The following is a 20,953-nucleotide window of genomic DNA, read 5'->3' on the forward strand; positions in this document are numbered from 1 at the left end:
CACCCATAATCCATATGTAGAAAAATAATGATATGCATATTTTTATAAGAAATGGGATAAATAGGTTCCTATATATATATTTATAAACAATATTCTATCTATAATCCACATGTAGAAAAATGATTATATGCATATTCTTATCAGAAATTGGTTAAATAGGTCCTATGTATTTTTAAAAACAATATTCAATCAATAATCCCCATATAGCAAAATAATTATATGCATGTAAAAACAGAAATAGGTTTAATATGTTGCTATGTATGTATATATGTATATATGTATATATATATATATATATATATATCAGATCGCTTCTCGGCCTTTTGGCTAAGATCAAGTGTAGTATCGACTTTAGCCCTTAGGGGTGTCTCTGCTTTACAGCTAGGACGTTGAGAACCACTTGCATCTATCCAAGCTAATTGGTCCTTGTGGGGTACCCTCTGCTCGGTCTGGTAGGATCGTTGATTAAATTCAGCTTCACCTACCTGCTGCTATTGGGTTAGAGGCTTAGCCCCCACAGGGAACGAGATTGCGGTCTTCCCTCCTCCCCCACTCCGCATTACTACCTCCGGGCAGTAGATGCTAGAGCCTTTGTAAAGGCTACGAAAAAGAGCGAAGACGTCGAGGAACCAGAAGGAAGCCGCCTAAGAAACATCTGAAGCGACATCCAAATCCTTGACGATGGGGAAGAGCGAAAAGAAGACCGGAAAAGAGAAGAAGAACCCCGTTCCAGCCACTTCCTCCAAGCCTGGGAATGCCGCTGCCTCAACCCCCACCCCTACCCCGGCCGGCACCAGCCGACCAGGACCAGCCAAGCCAGACCAGCCTGCAGACGGGCTCCCAGCTTTGGAGCCATGGATGAAGCAGACGGTCGTGCTGCAGCTGAAGGAGGTGGACGGAAGAGTCCCCGACATGACCCCGGAGATCTTTGGAAAGAAGATGATCCTGGAACAGGGGTTCAGCAAAGCGGAGACGCTTTCTGTGCAGGCCTTCACAAGAGGTATATTCTTTATAACTTTTGTGGTCTGCAGAAGATACTGGGAGATGGTGAAGACCAGTGGCCCTGAATCCCCTTTCCGGAAGTTCACTGCGAACTGCCCCATAACACGGGACGAAAAGCGAGTGACAGTGGCCATGAGGAACCCCCATACCATTGGAAAGGACATAGCCACCTACCTCCAGAGGTTCTGCACCGTGGTGAAGGACCCGATCCAAATCTTCGATGCCAATGGCTTCTGGATAGGTAAGTGGTCTGTGCTCTGCAAACTGAGGAAAGACCCTTCGGGGGACATCCAGCACCTGCAGCCTTTCTTCTCCCTGGGATCCTCCGCAGGAATCCTCTTCTACCCCGGCATACCCTACAACTGTAACAAGTGTGGGCAGCCGGGACACATAGGGAAGGATTGTAGGGTGACAGGCCACGAGACCAAGGACTGTCCGAGGTCCAAAGCCTGCAACCTTTGCGGATTGGCAGAGCATGTCTTCAGACACTGCCCCCAGAGGACCCGAACCTACGCTGGAGCCGTAAGCCAGGGTAAGCCATCCAGGAGAAAGCTGCCAGAAAAACCAAAAGAACCTCGAAAGGCCAAAGGTAAGTCCACTCCCGCCCCACCCGCCCCTGCCCCATCCCCTACCTCCAGCACACCCCCACCCACCCCCTCTGTGCCGGAGGAGCCCCTCCCCACCCCTTCCCCCCTCAACCTGTCCTCCCTGGAGGACTTCCCCACCCTCCCACCCCCCGCCACCCCCACCAGTGGCCCAAGAGGAAGCCGGAAACGTAAGCCAGAGAGCCCAACAGCGGAGGAACCTGCCACCTCCACCAAACGGCCCAACGGGGTCCAACGCGACAGCAATGGACCCGAGCAAGTAGTGGAGGACCTAGAGTCTGCGGGCGAGGAGGAGGAAGGGGAGGAGATCGTGGTCGACCCCGAGCATGACCTCCCCCCGACGTCCACATCAGCCAGCAGATGATGGAGTCTGTACTTGAGGAGCTGGGCCTGGCCCAGAACACAGGACAGGCAGAAGACGCAACGGAAGAGCCACCCCCCCCTCCGGGTAGGCAAGTTCAGACCCTTGTTAACTAGACCCTCATACCCTTTTTCATTATGGCTGAGATCTCAATCTTTTCCATTAATGTGAGGAGTATCAAGGATACATCTAGAAGGCAAGCGGTCCTGACCTTTCTTTCAAGTCAGCAGAGTGATGTCTACATGCTTCAGGAGTGCGCCCTTCCCCCCTTGAGGAGGTACACCCATCTGTCCTCCCAGTGGACCCTTGGTCCCTCCTACTGGTCCGGGGGTGGCGATTGCAAGTCTGCAGGCGTAGCCATTCTGGTCAGGGGTGGGCGTTTCACGGTTGACTCTATCCATGAGCTAGTCTGTGGCCGTCTTTTGGTCATAGACGGCTCGTGGGTAGAAGAGCCAGTTAGGCTCATCAACGTGTACGCCCCCCCAGACAAGAATGCGCGGCTGGAACTTTTCCAGACCCTGCGGACCCAACTCGTCACCACCAGAACATTAGTGATCGGCGGTGATTTTAACTGTCCGATCGAGGAGGATGGGCGCAGCTCCAGCATATACGCAAAACTTGATGCTACTTCTAGGCTGCTCAAGGAGATGATCTTGGAGGCCTCCTTGCAGGACGCCGTGGGATCCATAGGGAAAGGGACCGTGAACTATTCGTGGTGCCGACCCGATGGATCTGTGCGTTCCAGGATTGACTTCGTGCTCACTTCAAGAACAGTCAAGCATCGTGAGTTCTCCATGGTCCCCTGCTTTTTCTCTGACCACAGGGCTATTCACATTTGGGGTGACCTGGGCGAGGGCTTTGCCCGCGGACCGGGTTCCTGGAAGCTGAATAGCACCCTGCTGGAAAACGAGGAATTGATGGGGGAACTCCGAGAGCCTCCTGGACGGAGGAAAAGAGATTCTTCGGAAGGGTAAGTGACTGGTGGGAGTTTGTGAAGGTTAAGCTGCGTAGCTTCTTTCAGGCAAGGGGACGCCAGCGTGTGTGTGCCAGGAGGAGGGAACTCAGGAGACTGCAGCGTCAGTTGCAGTCCCTGCAGGACCTTCAGCACTGTGGCTGGGACGTTAGGCAGGACCTGGAGGACACCAAGAGGAGCCTGAAAGGACACTTCGAGGAAGAATCCAGGCACATTGTCTTCTGTGCCAAGGTGGAGAATCTTGAGAAAGGTGAGAAGTGTACTTCTTTCTTTTTCAGGAAACTTCACTCAGGACACACACCCTTGTCAGAGTTGCGCGACGAGACCGGAACACTCCAGAAGGGGAAGAAGGCTGTGATGCAAGTGGTCAGCGACTACTACACCAACCTCTACTCCCCGAAAGAAACGAACACACAGGCGGCCGACAGGTTCCTGTCAGGTATCCAAATTGATCCTGCAGGTTCATCAACCGTCAACGCCCCCTTGGTGCTGGAGGAGCTGCACTCTGCCGCTAAATCCTTTAGGTGAGGCAAGACCCCGGGCTGCGATGGTCTCCCAGTTGAGCTCTATGTAGCACTGTGGGATCTCGTGGGCCCAGACCTGCTCGAGCTGTACGAGGAGATGGTGGTGGAGGGCAGAATGCCTCCGTCGCTGAGGGAGGGGATGATCACGATTTTGTATAAGCGGAAGGGGGAGAGATCGGATCTTAAAAATTGGCGTCCAATCTCTCTTCTGAACGTGGACTACAAAATCCTCGCCAAGGTCCTGGCCAACAGGCTGAAGTCTGTCATCGGACAGATCATCCACCCGGATCAGACTTGCGGCATTCCTGGTCGCAGGATTGCGGACAGCCTTGCGCTTGTCCGGGACACGGTCCAGTACATTCATGGCCGCTGTGTGCACGCGGCCCTGGTCAGTCTTGACCAGGAGAAGGCCTTCGACCGTGTCTCCCATGAGTTTATGTGCAGAGCTCTGCGCAGGTTTGGTCTTGGGGAAATGTTTTGTTCGTATGTGAATGTGATGTACACTGACATTTCTAGTTTGGTGCTGGTTAATGGCTGGAAAACTGACCCCTTTCCAATCTTGTCTGGGGTCAGACAAGGCTGCCCTCTATCACCTCTGCTTTTTGTTTGTTGTATAGAGCTCTTCGCCCGAAGCATCAGACGGAACCCAGAGATCAGAGGGATCACCGCACCAGGACCGGACAGACGGGAGGTCAAGTGCTCACTCTACATGGACGACGTGACGGTGTTCTGTGCTGATCGGCGCTCCATCGACACACTCGCCCAGACCTGTGAGGACTTCGGCCAAGCTTCAGGGGCAAAGGTCAACTGCAGGAAGTCAGAAGTCATGCTCTTCGGAAAGTGGTTCCTGCCTTCTTCTGCACCAATTCCTTTCAGCGTCAAGACGGACTTCATCAAAATACTTGGGGTCTGGTTTGGAGCTGAGGGCGCAGCCCTGAAGTCCTGGGAGGAAAGACTGTCAAAGATGCGACAGAAGTTTGGACTTTGGAGCCTCAGAGAACTCACCATCGAAGGCAAAACACTGGTACTCCGCAGCGAGATCCTCCCTGTGTTGCAGTACCTCGCCCAGGCCTGGCCCCCTCGGGTCAACACCTGTAAGGCCATCACCAGGGCGGTGTTTCACTTCATCTGGAGCTCCAAAATGGACAGAGTGAAGTGGGCGGTTATGTTCAAGGAACCCCTCAAGGGCGGTAAGGGCGTGCCCGACATCGCTACACTATTGAGGGTGTGCTTTGCTTGTAACTGCATCCGCAGGACATTGGTGGACAGAACTGTGGACTCTGGTGGTAACTCTATGTCCCGTTTTTTCCTCCTGCCTCTATGGAGGACCCTTGGCTGGGACAAATGGGACAGCTCCATCCCCTACAACTGGGACACCCCTTGGTACTACTTGGACACCTTCAAGTTTATTAAGGAGCTGGGGCTACATGGAGTGAAGCCCGACTTGTGGAAGCCAAAAACTATCCACAAGTTGATCAGAGCATCGGACATTGATGAGACTGTTCCAGGCCTCCCTTCAGCCACTTGTAAAGTGGTCTGGAGGAATATTTCTTCAAAGAGACTCACCAACAGGCACAAAGATCTGGCATGGATGGCAATCCAAGGGGGGTTGCCACTCAGGACATTCATGCATGCCAGAAACCTGTGCAGATACAGGCACTGCCCCTTTTGCATCATCCAGGAGGAAACTGCTCTGCATGTTTTCTGGGAGTGTCCCTTTGCACAGGACCTGTTGAGGGCCTTGGAACCTGAACTCAAAGACTTTGTACCACAGACTGCTATCACACACTTCGGTGTGTTGAACGGACTCTTCTGTGGAACTCATTCACAGGAGGACATTGACGGTGCCTGGCGGGTGCTGTGCTGCTTTAAGGACGCTTTATGGTGCGCCAGAAAGTGCCTCATCCACCAGCGGGAGAGGATGTCCATCGAGGACTGCTGCAGACTGGTTCACAGTCTGCTCAGAGACTATCACTTGATGGACTTCAAGGAGGAAGAGGAGGTCTGAAGATTAAGAAATGGGATAAATAGGTTCCTATATATATATTTATAAACAATATTCTATCTACAATCCCCATGTAGAAAAATGATTATATGCATATTCTTATCAGAAATTGGTTAAATAGGTCCTATGTATTTTTAAAAACAATATTCAATCAATAATCCCCATATAGCAAAATAATTATATGCATGTAAAAACAGAAATAGGTTTAATATGTTGCTATGTATATTTATAAACAATATTCCACCCATAATCCCCATGTAGAAAAATATTTATATGCATATTCTTATCAGAAATGGGTTAAATAGGTTCCTATGTATACTTATAAACAATATTCCACCCATAATCCCCATGTAGAAAAAAATGATATGCATATTCTTATCAGAAATTGGTTAAATATATTCCTATGTATGTTTAACTACCATATTCCATCCATAATCCCCATGTAGAAAAATAATTATATGCATATTCTTATGAGAAATGAGTTAAATAGGTTACTATGTATATTAATAAACAATATTTCACCCATAATTCCTACGTAGAAAATACTTATATAACATATTTATTATCAGAAATGGGTTAAATATGTTCCTATGTATATTTATAAACAATATTCCACCAATAGCCCCATATAGAAAAATAATTATATGCATATTCGTATCAAAAATGGGTTAAATAGCATCCTATGTAAATTTATAAACCATATTCCACCCATAATCCCATGTAGAAAAATAATTATATTCACATTCTTATAAGAAATGGGTTAAATATGTTTGTATGTTGTATATGTTTGTAGTTTATATGTTTAACTAGAATATTCCATTCATAATCCCTATGTAGAAAAATATTTATATGCATATTCTGATCAGAAATGGGTTAAATAGGTTCCTATTTATAATTATAAACAATTTTCCACTATAATCCCCATGTAGAAAAAATATTATATGCATATTCTTATCAGAAATTGGTTAAATAGGGTCCTATGTATGTATATAAACAATATTCCACCAATAATCCCCACGTAGAAAAAAATTATATGCATATTCTTATCAGAAATGCTTTAATTAGGTTCCTATTTATATTTATAAACAATATTCCACCCATAAACCCATAGAGAAAAATAATTATATGCATAATGTTATCAGAAATGGCTTAACTACATTCCTATTTATATTTATAAACAATATTCCACCCATAATCCATATGTAGAAAAATAATTATGTGTATTTTTATAAGAAATGGGATAAATGGGATATCCCTATGTATGTTTAACAACAATATTTCATCCATAATCTCCATGTAGAAAAAGAATTATATGCATATTCTTATGAGAAATGGGTTAAATAGGTTCCTATGTATACTTATAAACAATATTCCACCCATAATCCCCATGTAGAAAAAAATGATCTGCATATTCTTATCATAAATTGTTTAAATATATTCCTATGTATGCTTAACTACAATATTTCATCCATAATCCCCATGTAGAAAAGTAATTATATGCATATTCTTATGAGAAATTAGTTAAATAGGTTACTATGTATATTTAAAAACAGTATTCCACCCATAATCCCTATGTAGAAAATAATTATATGCATATGCTTACCAGAAATGGGTTAAATAAGTTCCTATGTATATTTGTAAACAATATTCCACCTATAATCCCCATACTGAAAAATAATTATATGCATATTCTTATCAGAAATGGCTTAAATAGGTTCCTATGTATATTTATAAACAATATTCAACCCATAATCCCCATATAGGAATTTAATTACATGCATATTCATATCAGAAATAGGTTTAATATGTTCCCATGTAAAATGTATAAACAATATTCCACCCATAATCCCCATGTAGAAAAATAATTATATGCATATTCTTATGAGAAATGGGTTAAATAGGTTACTATGTATATTTAAAAACAGTATTCCACCCATAATCCCTATGTAAAAAATAATTATACGCATATGCTTACCAGAAATGGGTTAAATAAGTTCCTATGTATATTTATAAACAATATTCCACCTATAATCCTCGTACTGAAAAATAATTATATGCATATTCTTATCAGAAATGGGTTAAATAGGTTACTATGTATATTTATAAACAATATTCCACCCATAATCCTCATGTAGACAAATAATGTTATGCATATTCATATCAGAAATAGGTTTAATATGTTCCTATGTAAATGTATAAACAATATTCCAAACATAATCCACATGTAAGAAAATAATTATATGCATATTCTTAACAGAAATGGGTTAAATAGGTTACAATGTATATTTGTAAACAATATTCCACCCATAATCCATATGTAGAAAAATAATGATATGCATATTTTTATAAGAAATGGGATAAATAGTTTCCTATATATATTTATAAACAATATTCTATCTATAATCCCCATGTAGAAAAATTATTATATGCATATTCTTATCAGAAATTGGTTAAATAGGTCCTATGTATTTTTAAAAACAATATTCAATCAATAATCTCCATATAGCAAAATAATTATATGCATGTTCAAACAGAAATAGGTTTAATATGTTGCTATGTATAATAATTATATGCATATTCTTCTCAGTAATGGGCTAAATAGGTTCCTATGTATATTTATAAACAATATTTCACCCATAATACCTATGTAGAAAAATACTTACATGCATATTCTTATCAGAAATGGGTTAAATAGGTTCCTATGTATACTTATAAACAATATTCCACCCATAATCCCCATGTAGAAAAAAATGATATGCATATTCTTATCAGAAATTGGTTAAATATATTCCTATGTATGTTTAACTACAATATTCCATCCATAATCCCCATGTAGAAAAATAATTATATGCATATTCTTATGAGAAATGAGTTAAATAGGTTACTATGTATATTAATAAACAATATTTCACCTATAATCCCTACGTAGAAAAATACTTATATACATATTCATATCAGAAATAGGTTTAATATGTTCCTATGTAAATTAATAAACACTATTTCACCCATAATCCCTAGAAAAATACTTATATACATATTCTTATCAGAAATGGGTTAACAATGTTCCTATGTATATTTATAAACAATATTCCACCCATAATCCCCATGTAGAAAAATAATTATATAAATATTCTTATAAGAAATGGGTTAAATATGTTTGTATGTTGTATATTTTGTAGTTTGTACGTTTAACAGAAATGGGTTAAAAAGGTTCCTATGTATATTTATAAACAATATTTCACCCAAAATCCCTATGTAGAAAAATACTTATATGCATATTCTTATCAGAAATTGGTTAAATAGGGTCCTATGTATGTATATAAACAATATTCCACCAATAATCCCCATGTAGAAAAAAAATGATATGCATATTCTTATCAGAAATTCTTTAATTTGGTTCCTATGTATATTTATAAACAATATTTCACCCATAACCCCATATAGAAAAATAATTATATGCATAATCTTATCAGAAATGGCATAAATACGTTCCTATTTATATTTATAAACAATATTCCACTCATAATCCATATGTAGAAAAGTAATTATATGTGTATTTTTATAAATGGGACAAATGGGATAAATATATTCCTATGTATGTTTAACAACAATATTCCATCCATAATCCCCATGTAGAAAAATAATTATATGCATATTATTATGAGAAATGGGTTAAACAGGTTACTATGTATATTTAAAAACAGTATTCCACCCATAATCCCTATGTAGAAAATAATTATATGCATATGCTTACCAGAAATGGGTTAAATAAGTTCCTATGTATATTTAAAAACAATATTCCACCTATAATCCCCATACTGAAAAATAATTATATGCATATTCTTATCAGAAATAGGTTAAATAGGTAACTATGTATATTTATAAACAATATTCAACCCATAATCCCCATATATCAATTTAATTACATGCATATTCATATCAGAAATAGGTTTAATATGTTGCTATGTAAATTTATAAACAATATTCCATCCATAATCCCCATGTAAAAAAAATAATTATATGCATATTCTTAACAGAAATGGGTTAAATAGGTTACAATGTATATTTATAAACAATATTCCACCCATAATCCATATGTAGAAAAATAATGATATGCATATTTTTATAAGAAATGGGATAAATAGGTTCCTATATATATTTATAAACAATCTTCTATCTATAATCCCCATGTAGAAAAATGATTATATGCATATTCTTATCAGAAATTGGTTAAATAGGTCCTATGTATTTTTAAAAACAATATTCAATCCATAATCCCCATATAGCAAAATAATTATATGCATGTTCAAACAGAAATAGGTTTAATATGTTGCTATGTATATTTATAAACAATTTTCCACCCATAATCCCCATGAAGAAAAATACTTACATGCATATTCTTATCAGAAATGGGTTAAATAGGTTCCTATGTATACTTATAAACAATATTCCACCCATAATCCCCATGTAGAAAAAAATGATATGCATATTCTTATCAGAAATTGGTTAAATATATTCCTAGGTATGTTTAACTACAATATTCCATCCATAATCCCCATGTAGAAAAATAATTATCTGCATATTCTTATGAGAAATGGGTTAAATATGTTACTATGTATATTAATAAACAATATTTCACCCATAATACCTACGTAGAAAAATACTTATATACATATTCTTATCAGAAATGGGTTAAATATGTTCCTATGTATTTTTATAAACAATATTCCACCAATAGCCCCATATAGAAAAATAATGATATGCATATTCGTATCAGAAATGGGTTAAATATGTTCCTATGTATTTTTATAAACAATATTCCACCAATAGCCCCATATAGAAAAATAATGATATGCATATTCGTATCAGAAATGGGTTAAATAGCGTCCTATGTATATTTACAAACCATATTCCACCCATAATCCCCATGTAGAAAAATAATTTTATGTATATTCATATCAGAAATTGGTTTAATATGTTCCTATGTAAATTAAAAAACACTATTTCACCCATAATCCCCAGAAAAATACTTATATACATATTCTTATCAGAAATGGGTTAACTATGTTCCTATGTATATTTATAAACAATATTCCACCCATAATCCCCATGTAGAAAAATAATTATATGCATATTCTTATCAAAAATGGGTTAAATAGGTTCCTATGTATATTTATAAACAATTTCCCACTATAATCCCCATGTAGAAAAAATATTATATGCATATTCTTATCAGAAATGCTTTAATTAGGATCCTATGTATATTTATAAACAATATTTCACCCATAATCCCTATGTAGAAAAATACTTATATGCATATTCTTATCAGAAATTGGTTAAATAGGGTCCTATGTATGTATATAAACAATATTCCACCAATAATCCTCATGTAGAAAAAAAATTATATGCATATTCTTATCAGAAATTCTTTAATTAGGTTCCTATGTATATTTATAAACAATATTCCACCTATAACCCCATATAGAAAAAAAAATATATGCATAATCTTATCAGAAATGGCTTAAATACGTTCCTATTTATATTTATAAACAATATTCCACTCATAATCCATATGTAGAAAAATAATTATATGTGTATTTTTATAAGAAATGGGATAAATAGGATAAATATATTCCTATGTATGTTTAACAACAATATTCCATCCATAATCCCCATGTAGAAAAATAATTATATGCATATTCTTATGAGAAATGGGTTAAATAGGTTACTATGTATATTTATAAACAATATTCCACCCGTAATCCTCACATAGCAATATATTTATATGGATATTCATATCAGAAATAGGTTTAATATGTTGCTATGTAAATTTATAATCAATATTCCATCCATAATCCCCATGTAAAAAAATAATTATATGCAGGTGGAATATTGTTTATAAATATACATAGGAACTTATTTAACCCATTTCTGGTAAGCATATGCATATAATTTTTTTCTACATAGGGATTATGGGTGGAATACTGTTTTTAAATATACATAGTAACCTATTTAACCCATTTCTCATAAGAATATGCATATAATTATTTTTCTACATGGGGATTATGGATGGAATATTGTTGTTAAACATACATAGGAATATTCTAGTTAAACATACAAAGGAATATATTTAACCCATTTCTGATAAGAATATGAATATAATTATTTTTCTACATGGGGCTTGTGGGTGGAATATTGTTTATAAATATACATAGGAACATAGTTAACCCATTTCTGATAAGAATATGTATATAAGTATTTTTCTACGTAGGGATTATGGGTGAAATATTGTTTATTAATTTACATAGGAACATATTAAACATATTTCTGATATGAATATTAATAAAAAATTATTTTTCTACATGGGGATTATGGGTGGAATATTGTTTATAAATATTCATAGTAACCTATTTAACCCATTTCTGGTAAGAATATGCATATAATTATTTTTCTGTATGGGGATTATGGGTGAAATACTGTTTTAAAATATACATAGTAACCTATTTAACCCATTTCTCATAAGAATATGCATATAATTATTTTTCTACATGGGGATTATGGATGGAATATTGTAGTTAAACATACATAGGAATATATTTAACCAATTTCTGATAAGAATATGCATATCATTATTTTTCTACATGGGGATTATGGGTGGAATATTGTTTATAAGTATACACAGGAACCTATGTTTAACAACAATATTCCATCCATAATCCCCACGTAGAAAAATAATTATATGCATATTATTATGAGAAATGGGTTAAATATTCAACAATATTCAATCCATAATCCCCATATAGCAAAATAATTATATGCATGTTCAAACAGAAATAGGTTTAATATGTTGCTATGTATATTTATAAACAATATTCCACCCTTAATCCCCATGTAGAAAAATAATTATATGCATATTCTTATCAGAAATGGGCTAAATAGGTTCCTATGTATACTTATAAACAATATTCCACCCATAATCCCCATGTAGAAAAATAATGATATGCATATTATTATCAGATATTGGTTAAATATATTCCTATGTATGTTTAACTACAATATTCCATCTATAATCCCCATGTAGAAAAATAATTATCTGCATATTCTTATGAGAAATGGGTTAAATAGGTTACTATGTATATTTTAAAACACTATTTCACCCATAATCCCTAGAAAAATACTTATATACATATTCTTATCAGAAATGGGTTAACTATGTTCCTATGTATATTTATAAACAATATTCCACCCATAATCCCCATGTAGAAAAATAATTATATTCATATTCTCATCAGAAATGGGTTAAATATATTCCTTTGTATGTTTAACTAGAATATTCCATTCATCATCCCTATGTAGAAAATAATTATATGCATATTCTTATCAGAAATGGGTTAAATAGGTTCCTATGTATATTTATAAACAATTTCCCAATATAATCCCCATGTAGAAAAAATATTATTTGCATATTCTTATCAGAAATGCTTTAATTAGGTTCCTAAGTATATTTATAAACAATATTTCACCCATAATCCCTATGTAGAAAAATACTTATATGCATATTCTTATCAGACATTGGTTAAATAGGGTCCTATGTATGTATATAAACAATATTCCACCAATAATCCCCATGTAGAAAAATAATTATCTGCATATTCTTATGAGAAATGGGTTAAATATGTTACTATGTATATTCATAAACAATATTTCACCCATAATACCTACGTAGAAAAATACTTATATACATATTCTTATCAGAAATGGGTTAAATATGTTCCTATGTATTTTTATAAACAATATTCCACCAATAGCCCCATATAGAAAAATAATGATATGCATATTCGTATCAGAAATGGGTTCAATAGCGTCCTATGTATATTTATAAACCATATTCCACCCATAATCCCCATGTAGAAAAATAATTTTATGTATATTCATATCAGAAATAGGTTTAATATGTTCCTATGTAAATTAATAAACACTATTTCACCCATAATCCCCAGAAAAATACTTATATACATATTCTTATCAGAAATGGGTTAACTATGTTCCTATGTATATTTATAAACAATATTCCACCCATAATCCCCATGTAGAAAATAATTATATGCATATTCTTATCAGAAATGGGTTAAATAGGTTCCTATGTATATTTATAAACAATTTCCCACTATAATCCCCATGTAGAAAAAATATTATATGCATATTCTTATCAGAAATGCTTTAATTAGGATCCTATGTATATTTATAAACAATATTTCACCCATAATCCCTATGTAGAAAAATACTTATATGCATATTCTTATCAGAAATTGGTTAAATAGGGTCCTATGTATGTATATAAACAATATTCCACCAATAATCCTCATGTAGAAAAAAATTATGTGCATATTCTTATCAGAAATTCTTTAATTAGGTTCCTATGTATATTTATAAACAATATTCCACCCATAACCCCATATAGAAAAAAAAATATATGCATAATCTTATCAGAAATGGCTTAAATACGTTCCTATTTATATTTATAAACAATATTCCACTCATAATCCATATGTAGAAAAATAATTATATGTGTATTTTTATAAGAAATGGGATAAATAGGATAAATATATTCCTATGAATGTTTAACAACAATATTCCATCCATAATCCCCATGTAGAAAAATAATTATATGCATATTCTTATGAGAAATGGGTTAAATAGGTTACTATGTATATTTATAAACAATAATCCACCCATAATCCTCACATAGCAATATATTTATATGCATATTCATATCAGAAATAGGTTTAATATGTTGCTATGTAAATTTATAAACAATATTCCATCCATAATCCCCATGTAAAAAAATAATTATATGCAGGTGGAATATTGTTTATAAATATACATAGGAACTTATTTAACCCATTTCTGGTAAGCATATGCATATAATTTTTTTCTACATAGGGATTATGGGTGGAATACTGTTTTTCAATATACATAATAACCTATTTAACCCATTTCTCATAAGAATATGCATATAATTATTTTTCTACATGGGGATTATGGATGGAATATTGTTGTTAAACATACATAGGAATATTCTAGTTAAACATACAAAGGAATATATTTAACCCATTTCTGATAAGAATATGAATATAATTATTTTTCTACATGGGGCTTGTGGGTGGAATATTGTTTATAAATATACATAGGAACATAGTTAACCCATTTCTGATAAGAATATGTATATAAGTATTTTTCTACGTAGGGATTATGGGTGAAATATTGTTTATTAATTTACATAGGAACATATTAAACATATTTCTGATATGAATATTAATAAAAAATGATTTTTCTACATGGGGATTATGGGTGGAATATTGTTTATAAATATTCATAGTAACCTATTTAACCCATTTCTGGTAAGAATATGCATATAATTATTTTTCTGTATGGGGATTATGGGTGAAATACTGTTTTAAAATATACATAGTAACCTATTTAACCCATTTCTCATAAGAATATGCATATAATTATTTTTCTACATGGGGATTATGGATGGAATATTGTAGTTAAACATACATAGGAATATATTTAACCAATTTCTGATAAGAATATGCATATCATTATTTTTCTACATGGGGATTATGGGTGGAATATTGTTTATAAGTATACACAAGAACCTATGTTTAAAAACAATATTCAATCCATAATCCCCACGTAGAAAAATAATTATATGCATATTATTATGAGAAATGGGTTAAATATTCAACAATATTCAATCCATAATCCCCATATAGCAAAATAATTATATGCATGTTCAAACAGAAATAGGTTTAATATGTTGCTATGTATATTTAAAACAGTATTCCACCCATAATCCCTATGTAGAAAAAAAATTATATGCATATGCTTACCAGAAATGGCTTAAATAAGTTCCTATATATATTTATAAACAATATTCCACCTATAATTCCCATACTGAAAAATAATTATATGCATATTCTTATCAGAAATGGGCTAAATAGGTTCCTATGTATACTTATAAACAATATTCCACACATAATCCCCATGTAGAAAAATAATGATATGCATATTCTTATCAGATATTGGTTAAATATATTCCTATGTATGTTTAACTACAATATTCCATCCATAATCCCCATGTAGAAAAATAATTATCTGCATATTCTTATGAGAAATGGGTTAAATAGGTTACTATGTATATTTTAAAACACTATTTCACCCATAATCCCTAGAAAAATACTTATATACATATTCTTATCAGAAATGGGTTAACTATGTTCCTATGTATATTTATAAACAATATTCCACCCATAATCCCCAGGTAGAAAAATAATTATATTCATATTCTCATCAGAAATGGGTTAAATATATTCCTTTGTATGTTTAACTATAATATTCCATTCATAATCCCTATGTAGAAAATAATTATATGCATATTCTTATCAGAAATGGGTTAAATAGGTTCCTATGTATATTTATAAACAATTTCCCAATATAATCCCCATGTAGAAAAAATATTATTTGCATATTCTTATCAGAAATGCTTTAATTAGGTTCCTAAGTATATTTATAAACAATATTTCACCCATAATCCCTATGTAGAAAAATACTTATATGCATATTCTTATCAGACATTGGTTAAATAGGGTCCTATGTATGTATATAAACAATATTCCACCAATAATCCCCATGTAGAAAAAAAAATTATATGCATATTCTTATCAGAAATGCTTTAATTAGGTTCCTGTGTATATTTATAAACAATATTCCACCCATAACCCCATATTGAAAAGAATTATATGCATAATCTTATCAGAAATGGCTTAAATACGTTCTTATGTATATTTATAAACAATATTCCACCCATAATCCATATGTAGAAAAATAATTATATGCGTATTTTTATAAGAAATTAGATAAATATATTCCTGTGTATGTTTAACAACAATATTCCATCCATAATCCCCATGTAGACAAATAATTATATGCATATTCTTATGAGAAATGGGTTAAATAGGTTACTATGTATATTTAAAAACAGTATTCCACCCATAATCCCTATGTAGAAAATAATTATATGCATATTCTTATGAGAAATGGGTTAAATAGGTTACTATGTATATTTATAAACAATATTACACCCATAATCCCCATGTAGAAAAATAATGTTATACATATTCTTATCAGAAATGGCTTAGATACGTTACTATGTATATTTATAAACAATATTCAACCCATAATCCCCATATAGCAATATAATTATATGCATATTCATATCAGAAATAGGTTTAATATGTTCCTATGTAAAATTATAAACACTATTCCATCCATAATCCCCATGTAAAAAAATAATTATATGCATATTCTTAACAGAAGTGGGTTAAATAGGTTACAATGTATATTTATAAACAATATTCCACCCATAATCCATATGTAGAAAAATAATGATATGCATATTTTTTTATAAGAAATGGGATAAATAGGTTCCTATATATATTCATAAACAATATTCTATCTATAATCCCCATGTAGAAAAATCATTATATGCATATTCTTATCAGAAATTGGTTAAATAGGTCCTATGTATATTTATAAACAATATTCAATCCATAATCCCCATATAGCAAAATAATTATATGCATGTTCAAACAGAAATAGGTTTAATATGTTGCTATGTATATTTATAAACAATTTTCCACCCATAATCCCCATGAAGAAAAATACTTACATGCATATTCTTATCAGAAATGGGTTAAATAGGTTCCTATGTATACTTATAAACAATATTCCACCCATAATCCCCATGTAGAAAAAAATGATATGCATATTCTTATCAGAAATTGGTTAAATATATTCCTAGGTATGTTTAACTACAATATTCCATCCATAATCCCCATGTAGAAAAATAATTATCTGCATATTCTTATGAGAAATGGGTTAAATATGTTACTATGTATATTAATAAACAATATTTCACCCATAATACCTACGTAGAAAAATACTTATATACATATTCTTATCAGAAATGGGTTAAATATGTTCCTATGTATTTTTATAAACAATATTCCACCAATAGCCCCATATAGAAAAATAATGATATGCATATTCGTATCAGAAATGGGTTAAATATGTTCCTATGTATTTTTATAAACAATATTCCACCAATAGCCCCATATAGAAAAATAATGATATGCATATTCGTATCAGAAATGGGTTAAATAGCGTCCTATGTATATTTACAAACCATATTCCACCCATAATCCCCATGTAGAAAAATAATTTTATGTATATTCATATCAGAAATTGGTTTAATATGTTCCTATGTAAATTAAAAAACACTATTTCACCCATAATCCCCAGAAAAATACTTATATACATATTCTTATCAGAAATGGGTTAACTATGTTCCTATGTATATTTATAAACAATATTCCACCCATAATCCCCATGTAGAAAAATAATTATATGCATATTCTTATCAAAAATGGGTTAAATAGGTTCCTATGTATATTTATAAACAATTTCCCACTATAATCCCCATGTAGAAAAAATATTATATGCATATTCTTATCAGAAATGCTTTAATTAGGATCCTATGTATATTTATAAACAATATTTCACCCATAATCCCTATGTAGAAAAATACTTATATGCATATTCTTATCAGAAATTGGTTAAATAGGGTCCTATGTATGTATATAAACAATATTCCACCAATAATCCTCATGTAGAAAAAAAATTATATGCATATTCTTATCAGAAATTCTTTAATTAGGTTCCTATGTATATTTATAAACAATATTCCACCTATAACCCCATATAGAAAAAAAAATATATGCATAATCTTATCAGAAATGGCTTAAATACGTTCCTATTTATATTTATAAACAATATTCCACTCATAATCCATATGTAGAAAAATAATTATATGTGTATTTTTATAAGAAATGGGATAAATAGGATAAATATATTCCTATGTATGTTTAACAACAATATTCCATCCATAATCCCCATGTAGAAAAATAATTATATGCATATTCTTATGAGAAATGGGTTAAATAGGTTACTATGTATATTTATAAACAATATTCCACCCGTAATCCTCACATAGCAATATATTTATATGGATATTCATATCAGAAATAGGTTTAATATGTTGCTATGTAAATTTATAATCAATATTCCATCCATAATCCCCATGTAAAAAAATAATTATATGCAGGTGGAATATTGTTTATAAATATACATAGGAACTTATTTAACCCATTTCTGGTAAGCATATGCATATAATTTTTTTCTACATAGGGATTATGGGTGGAATACTGTTTTTAAATATACATAGTAACCTATTTAACCCATTTCTCATAAGAATATGCATATAATTATTTTTCTACATGGGGATTATGGATGGAATATTGTTGTTAAACATACATAGGAATATTCTAGTTAAACATACAAAGGAATATATTTAACCCATTTCTGATAAGAATATGAATATAATTATTTTTCTACATGGGGCTTGTGGGTGGAATATTGTTTATAAATATACATAGGAACATAGTTAACCCATTTCTGATAAGAATATGTATATAAGTATTTTTCTACGTAGGGATTATGGGTGAAATATTGTTTATTAATTTACATAGGAACATATTAAACATATTTCTGATATGAATATTAATAAAAAATTATTTTTCTACATGGGGATTATGGGTGGAATATTGTTTATAAATATTCATAGTAACCTATTTAACCCATTTCTGGTAAGAATATGCATATAATTATTTTTCTGTATGGGGATTATGGGTGAAATACTGTTTTAAAATATACATAGTAACCTATTTAACCCATTTCTCATAAGAATATGCATATAATTATTTTTCTACATGGGGATTATGGATGGAATATTGTAGTTAAACATACATAGGAATATATTTAACCAATTTCTGATAAGAATATGCATATCATTATTTTTCTACATGGGGATTATGGGTGGAATATTGTTTATAAGTATACACAGGAACCTATGTTTAACAACAATATTCCATCCATAATCCCCACGTAGAAAAATAATTATATGCATATTATTATGAGAAATGGGTTAAATATTCAACAATATTCAATCCATAATCCCCATATAGCAAAATAATTATATGCATGTTCAAACAGAAATAGGTTTAATATGTTGCTATGTATATTTATAAACAATATTCCACCCTTAATCCCCATGTAGAAAAATAATTATATGCATATTCTTATCAGAAATGGGCTAAATAGGTTCCTATGTATACTTATAAACAATATTCCACCCATAATCCCCATGTAGAAAAATAATGATATGCATATTATTATCAGATATTGGTTAAATATATTCCTATGTATGTTTAACTACAATATTCCATCTATAATCCCCATGTAGAAAAATAATTATCTGCATATTCTTATGAGAAATGGGTTAAATAGGTTACTATGTATATTTTAAAACACTATTTCACCCATAATCCCTAGAAAAATACTTATATACATATTCTTATCAGAAATGGGTTAACTATGTTCCTATGTATATTTATAAACAATATTCCACCCATAATCCCCATGTAGAAAAATAATTATATTCATATTCTCATCAGAAATGGGTTAAATATATTCCTTTGTATGTTTAACTAGAATATTCCATTCATCATCCCTATGTAGAAAATAATTATATGCATATTCTTATCAGAAATGGGTTAAATAGGTTCCTATGTATATTTATAAACAATTTCCCAATATAATCCCCATGTAGAAAAAATATTATTTGCATATTCTTATCAGAAATGCTTTAATTAGGTTCCTAAGTATATTTATAAACAATATTTCACCCATAATCCCTATGTAGAAAAATACTTATATGCATATTCTTATCAGACATTGGTTAAATAGGGTCCTATGTATGTATATAAACAATATTCCACCAATAATCCCCATGTAGAAAAATAATTATCTGCATATTCTTATGAGAAATGGGTTAAATATGTTACTATGTATATTCATAAACAATATTTCACCCATAATACCTACGTAGAAAAATACTTATATACATATTCTTATCAGAAATGGGTTAAATATGTTCCTATGTATTTTTATAAACAATATTCCACCAATAGCCCCATATAGAAAAATAATGATATGCATATTCGTATCAGAAATGGGTTCAATAGCGTCCTATGTATATTTATAAACCATATTCCACCCATAATCCCCATGTAGAAAAATAATTTTATGTATATTCATATCAGAAATAGGTTTAATATGTTCCTATGTAAATTAATAAACACTATTTCACCCATAATCCCCAGAAAAATACTTATATACATATTCTTATCAGAAATGGGTTAACTATGTTCCTATGTATATTTATAAACAATATTCCACCCATAATCCCCATGTAGAAAATAATTATATGCATATTCTTATCAGAAATGGGTTAAATAGGTT

At 32.8% G+C, this 20,953-nt stretch overlaps 1 non-coding gene across 1 annotated transcript; it reads left to right on the forward strand.

The window, feature by feature from the left end:
* Positions 1-307: 307 nt before the first annotated feature.
* On the forward strand, positions 308-493 carry LOC141130882 (U2 spliceosomal RNA). The gene has a single exon (XR_012242536.1). It is a non-coding gene; the product is annotated as a U2 spliceosomal RNA (small nuclear RNA).
* The last annotated feature ends 20,460 nt before the right edge of the window (positions 494-20,953 follow it).

The sequence above is a fragment of the Aquarana catesbeiana genome, linkage group LG02 (genome assembly GCF_042186555.1).
Source record: "Aquarana catesbeiana isolate 2022-GZ linkage group LG02, ASM4218655v1, whole genome shotgun sequence".
Taxonomy (NCBI): domain Eukaryota; kingdom Metazoa; phylum Chordata; class Amphibia; order Anura; family Ranidae; genus Aquarana; species Aquarana catesbeiana.